The sequence below is a fragment of the Pinus tabuliformis genome, chromosome 5_2, assembly GCF_031772625.1.
Source record: "Pinus tabuliformis cultivar Carrire ecotype Pingquan chromosome 5_2, CPIR1, whole genome shotgun sequence".
NCBI lineage: Eukaryota > Viridiplantae > Streptophyta > Pinopsida > Pinales > Pinaceae > Pinus > Pinus tabuliformis.
In genome coordinates, this window is record NC_142306.1 from 1,145,270,835 (window position 1) to 1,145,278,143 (window position 7,309).

A 7,309-nucleotide genomic window follows, 5' to 3' on the forward strand; every position below is an offset into this window, starting at 1 on the left:
GCACTGGTTATAAGGTTTCTTTTGTTTCCAATTAATACAATTAAGTTCATTTTTCTCAACAAGTTGTTATATATAATTTGTTTCATAAACTCCTTGGTCTTTATGATGAATATGTTTTATTATATGAGTTATTCAGGTGCTATGTAATCATTTGCTTGTTAGTGAATGCAGGCTTCAAGGAAAAGGAGGAGCTCATCTCGATCGGAGAGGCTTGGCTGCTACAAACAGCGTTGGGCTAAAGGTATGCTTTAAACACCTGGTCACTTTTATTTTAAATGCATATTTAGGGAAAGATAGTGCTTGATTGTTTTGTTTGTCACTAGAAAGCCTTAGCTTCTAGGGAGGTCGGTTTTGTCCGCAAAATTGACTCTTTCCGCATGACAAAATGGCGACCATACTGGGGAATCCATAGATTTGATTGATTTCTCTTTTGATTGATACTTTGATTTGAGAAAATTCGATTTCTTTCTGGTTTTTTATTGATTGATTGTGAATTTGGGTGGAATAGCTTAGGATTGAGTTAGTCTTTTATTTTTCTTGTTTTTGAGAGCAGTACGCACCCTATGCGTTAAGCACAGTGCGTACCTGTACGCACTTCTGCTTTGTACACAGAGCATGGCCGCACCTGTGCAAACATGATGCCTGCGTACCCTGTCAAAAGTTTAGAAAATTTCCATTTTTTCCTTTTTACCTTTTAGATTTTGCTTATAGCTTGTTTATTGCTGCCCAGATCCACTGGTTACCTGTCAGAAGTTTTCATCTAAGCTTGTTTCATTAGCATCGAGGGTTTTAGTGAAGTTCATAGAAATTATAGCCCTAGGTTTGATTTTTGTATTGGTCTTGTAGTGACTCTGGCTTTAGAAGTTGTAGAAACCTTGGATATCCCTGGTCTTTTTAGTCTTCTTAGGAGTCGGACCTTTCGTAAAATCCACCTTTGTGAGAAACCTACCGTTGTGTTATCTCTTTGCGGAATTTCGAGAAGGCTTGTTGATTAAGCTGTGAATTTCATTCTTAAGAAAAAGAACAAAAGCTTTTTATTTTTGTTTTCGACTGGTTTATGATTCTGCATGAATTAGTCCTTGGTTGAATTGTAACCGAGTAAAACAACCTGGAATTATATTTTGTAGGCTTTTACCTCATTAGATTTGCCTTTAGGTAAATTTCTATTAGATTTGCTTTTAGGTAAATTTCTCTTAGATTTTCATAGATTTTAAAATTGATTTTTGTTAAGTAGTTTTACATGCTTTGTTAAAATAAAAAAAAAAGGTTTTGGAATTGATTTGCATTAGTTTTTCTTGATAAAATTAGTGCATCAATTTTTTGCATTGTTGGAAGTGAATGGAAACTCTCTCCTTACTTTAGTTAGGATTCATTGAATTGAAAAGATTACATTATCATATTCGATTGCATTCAGTTGAGTCGGGTCATAACACCATTGGTTTCGTATCCATTTACCCCTTTGAGTAATAATAGCCTAAATAACACAGCGCTTAATTAAAATTCATCTAGTAATTTTTACATTTCTAGGGCTCTGATACACCAACTAGCTTAGGCTAGTGTCTTGGATTAGGATCTAGTTAACAATCCAAGACAGTAAAACAAACAAGTAGTCGATCTTGCAGTAGGAAGAAATCCAATTGTTGCATTTATACTCTGGGAAAGCTCCTCTTAAAGGAGAAGCACGAGATCGTGTCTGAACCAGTGAGGGGATCAATCCTCCTTCATTGGGAACGACGCCAGATATGCACGTACTACAAATGGTAAACCTCGGATTAACCATTGTCGAGGAGCCTGGGGTCACTTGTCGGTAAACCTTGGATTATTGTCAAGGAGCCGGTAAGGGGATTGAGCTTGTTACTCTGCCCTTGCGTGCTATCGGATCGTAGACTGTTCCCCCAGGTATATTTGTTGCTGTTGGTGACCTTAGTGACTATTATCTTTAGGGTTCTACCCAGGGTGACGGTGGAGGGAAGATCCCACTGTACCTGGAGTAGACGTCGGCTAGACTCACTTGGATTTTCTAGGGGGTTCACTTCACTCGAGACGGTTAAAGTGGAGGAACTTGTGCCAGTCTATTCATTAAGCAGGTTGCCGGGGTAACTGTTCCACCCGCCACTTCTGTACTGAATTCTGCGATGTTGGATTTCATCACCAACTAGTGTTTTCGGTCCGGAAGGTTACTGTTTGTGTGTGGTTTGACTCCTAGATTTGATAGCGCGTGTTAATTTGTTTGTTTTTACTTTTAGAGACCATAGGTGTGAATTGTGAATTTTAATTGTTAGGTGTGAATTGTGAATTGTTAATTTTAGTTTTAAATTGTTAATAAAATTCACTGAAGTTGAATATAATGGCAAATGTTCCGGAATTTATCAACCTAGGAACCCCTCCTAACGAGCATCCTAGTACTTTTCCTTACTTTGGAAATGTTGGTCCTCCTTACATGGTTACTTTGTCATTACCTGGATTTACAATAGGTTTACCGATATGGTTATTTTCAACTTCGTTGGCCCAAAATGCTCCAATTGTCCACCTCAACCGAATGCTTAACCTCAACAGAGTTCACCATCTCAACATCACCAACCTTCTATTGACCCTTTACCTTCTTCGCCTGATTTTTCCTCCTCCATTTCTTCCTCTTCTCTTGGTAAACGCCTTGATGCTAGTAACCAGGTGTCTAAGAAGAATAAGAAAGGGAAGAAGAAAAAGAAGAAGAAGAAGCAAGATAAGAAAGAAGTCAACCAACCAACCACGACTGTAAGTGTTAGTTGTGTTGAGGAAAACTCCGACATGCATCGTAAACCCAAATACCCTTGCAGGCTTTGTAAGGGTGACCACTTCCTTGTCAATTGTCCTGGTATTCCAAAGGTCTTGGAAGTATGGTCAGAAAAATCTCATCAACTTTCCATTGATCCATCAACCAGTGATAGTCAGGTTCCTGGGAAAAAGGGTAAAGTTAGGTTTCCTTGTAAGTTATGCAAAGGGAGTCATCAAACTCACATTTGCCCTCACATGGATGAAGCCTCAAAATTGTTGGAAAACCTTATTGTTCCACAGCAAGAATTTCCAACTGGTTACCGTAAACTTTCTCCCAACCTACCGTCAACTGACGGAGTGATTGATCTAGTTTCAAGTACAGTCGATCACACTCTTCCATTGGAGAGTGAAACTCATGTCACTCAGGTTGATGATCCATTAGTTGATCAAGTGGTCGATTCAACTTCACATTCGGTCGATCCCACTTTCCCTTTAGAGAGTGAACTTCATACCGCTGAGGTTCTTCTTGTTACATCAGATTCTTCTATGCCGGGGGCATTTCACCTATTTCTACAGAACCCCCTCCAAGTACCGAGGTCTTTTCCTTTGATTGGAATAGACTGACAGAACCTCGTCTTCCTTCCTCCATCCCTTTCCAAATCATTGTCAAGGCTGGTGGTAGGGACATACATCGTACTCAGGTAGATGAAGGTGCTTCTGTTAGTATTTTATCCTCAACTGTTTGGAAAGCTTTGGGTTCCCCTCAGCTTGAACCTATTACGCAGAATCTGAAAGCTTTTAACAGAACCATTAGTGAACCTTTAGGGATCCTTCCTAAGTTTTCTATTACCTTGGAAGGTAAAACTGTCTGTATTGATCTTATGGTAGTTCAAGGTCCCTTGGATTTCAATTTACTCCTTGGGCGAGACTATGTTTATGCAATGAAAGCTGTCGTATCGACACTCTTTCGCGTGATGTCTTTCCCTCACAATGGAAATATTGTGACTGTAGACCAGCTTTCGTTCCCTAGTCTTGTTTCAACTACAAAGGATATGACACCCCTAAATGTTCCTGATTCTCAAGTGGTATCTACCCCGCCACGGGTTAATTATGTGGCAACTGGTCCCATGTTTTCAGTTACCGATGTAAGTGAGCCTCCCACTGTTTGCTCATCTTCCTTTGATGTAGATCCGGTAATTGACATGGAAAACTCTATGGGATTACTTGAACATGATGTTCTTATCCCTTTTGAGTCCCTTGACATGTGTTCCTTCCAGAGAACTATTCTTCCTTCTGATGAAGACCTCTTGGAAGCCATGATCAAGGTGTGTCCATTGACATGTCTTTCTTCCAGTTGGAAGCCATGATCAGTGAGGATGAGGACAATTCCTTTTACTGAGTCAACCTCGTTAAAAAATGAATCAAGGATTTTTAGAGTATAGTCAATTGTTAGGTAGATTGTAGAGAGTAGTTATGAGCATAGTTCCTTATCTTGTGTCAAGCTCGTTTAAAAAATGAAACAAGGGTTTTGAGGATAGTTCTTTTCCTGTGTCAACCTCACTAAAAAATGAAACAACTCCCACGAGTCTTTCCAAGATTTCAAAAGTAAGCCTTCATTTCATCCCCCTGGTTGAATGCAATGAAGCTTGGGGGGCATGTACCTTGATTTGCATCATTATGTTGGGGGCATGCGAACTTATAACAAGCATAGTTTTTCATTTCAAGCTTGCGTAAACATGAAACCAGATCTGAGCATAGTTATTTTCCTGTGTCAATCTTGTTAAAAAATGAAACAAATCCTCCTCTAATTGAATCGAGAGTTTGACTAGATCTCATAAATGTTAAGTTGTATATTTAGGTTAGTTATTTTAGTTTTTGCATAATTTTCTTACAGTTTTAGGTCAAGTCTTTCAAATGATCTCGTACATGAACCTTCATTCCATCCAGCTTGTACTTAGTTGAATGAAATGAAACTGGGGGGCATGCACTCTAGCAGTTATGCTTAGGGGGCATCAAGCACAGTTTTCTCTCTGTTTCAAGCTTGTGTAAAAATGAAACTACTTTGAAGCATAGTATTTCTCTGTTTCAAGCTTTTGTAAAAATGAAATCTATCTCGAGTCAATTTCAGTTATTTTCAAGACTCGTTAAACTCATGAAAATCCCGAGATTATTTTGCTATCTTTCATTCTCGTAAAACAAATGAAAATGCCGAGTTCTTTCTGTCTTTTCCTGCTCGTAAATTAAATTGAAAGTCGGCCATATGAGTACATTTTTATCATTTTTTCGAACTCATTAAAATTTACGAAAAAGTGAAAACCATGAGTACATTTTTATCATTTTTTCGAACTTGTTAAAACTTACGAAAAAGTGAAACATCAGAGTCATCTTTAAGCCCTTTTCTGACTCCTAAAACATGAAAAGATTGCCGAGCGTTTCTTTTACACTCGTTAAAATGGAATTAAAAGACGGTCCTCTTATAGCCCTTTTCTGACCGTAAAAACATGAAAAGATTACCGGATTTTTGTCGTTTCAAATTCGATATTGGAAATAAAACGACGTGTCCTTGATCGCTTTTTACTTTTCAGATCAGAGACACTAATCATGAAAGTACTCCTTGGTCGTAAAGATCAAGCGGTTCTCTCAAGTATTATTTTATACTTTTTCGGGCTTGGGAGACACAAATTTACGAAAAAGGTCAACCTTGGAGTCTTCTTAAGTTTTTTCAGACTCTCTAAAATTGAAAAATGCCAAGTTTCTCCTATACTGGACTCGTTAAAATTTCACAGTAAAGGACCTGTTCGATTACAAACAGGAACAGACCACTCCTTCTTAGGGTTCGAATCTAAACTAAGTTGGACTCATCCGAAGGATGAGCTTATAATCAAGCATATGTTATCCTCCTCAAGCTTGTAAAAAATAAAGAGGTACTTGCCAGAAATGGTGGGGGAAAAGAGAGAAAAATGAGCCTATTTGTTATCCTTTGTCTCAGAAAAAACTTATCACCACTCTTGAACACGACACTTTTCATTCACCTGGGTTGGGAAATCCTTTGCCTAACAGTTGATCAAACCACATTGAAAGTCTTCAGCCGATTTCCGGGTATTAACTTTGGGTCAATTGTCACCAAGCCATCTGTTGTGTCGTTATGTGTTCAAGAGGTCACTACAAATAAACCATTCATCTACAAAATACCTATCATCCATCTTGACCATCCCTGAGTCAGTCCTTACAGCTACATTTCTTCAACTTGATTTATGATTTCATGTTGTGGGCTTGCCTGCAACGGGTCGCTTTCTATCGACATCAGCACATTATCTAGAAAGATGACTTAGAAATCGTCAGCACCTTGAGATCTGCATGCCTCAATGGCAGGTTTCTCGCCTTTGACGACAGTTTACATCATTGACTTTCGATCAAAGGATTCCGTGACATGTCTGACATCAACACATCTACTCACATCTCATGGATTGTACTGGGTACTTTGAGAACCATTGACATCACTGGTGGTCTCCCTCACACTTGTTAACAGTTTACATCATCGACTGGTAATCAAGTGGTTTCTACCATGTTCGACATCAACTCATTTAATCACATGGATAGAATTGTACTATTTTAGGAAGTAGAAATGAAGACCCTGGATCTAGTTTCCGCCATCTAGGCTGCGAGGAGTTTTGTATTCATTATATAGTAGACTAATCATAAACAGATGGCTGCATCCATACTGTGTCTACATGAGTCTATGATTATGATGTACTGTGAAATCATTCCTATATCAGAGCAGTAGTTAGTTTGTTAGTTAAAGTTTTCAATTTGAGTATGGGAATGCCTACCTCAGCGATGATATGATCTCATATATGTATTTTGTGTTGAATATTTGCAGGTTCCGACTGGGCTCTCCACAAGATAATCCTAGAAATGATAAAGTGCTTCACCCTTCCTAGATGATATGAAACCCTAATCTACTACAGGCTTCGCACTTTAGGGGGCAATCTGTTACACTAAAATTTGTCACCATGACTATTTACAGTCAGTATGGCTCCATCAATTGTCATACTGTCCTCCTTGGCAAGTCTTATACCTCTGGTCCTCATGTCAAACTCCAAGAAAGAGAGAAAGTCCTTAAAAGTCAATATAACTCTGGTTACGCAGTTTCTCTTACCCTTACCTGCGTACTTGTATGCTCTGTCTGTAAAGGGGTGGGTGCGTACTCCTGTAAAGGTCAAAAGGCGCAAGTTTTACTTCAAAAAAGTTACTTGTGGTCGAATCTAGAGCATTCTAGAAGATGGTTTGATGTGGATTGAGCGCCTCCAGATGGTTCATGCATCCCAAAGAAAGAGGAACTTATCCCATGAAGAGGGGAGTTATCCCATTGAAAGAGGAGCTTATCCCATTCATGGTGGACCTGATTAACTTCCTCCAAAGCACTATAAATACAGGCATTGGACCAGAGGGAGGGGAGGTTTAAAGCTGAACATTCCTAAGGGTAGATGCTGCTGAAATTAGGACTCCCTTATAGAGCTTGAGAGGAGAGATTCCAATCCTTTCTTAGCTTCAT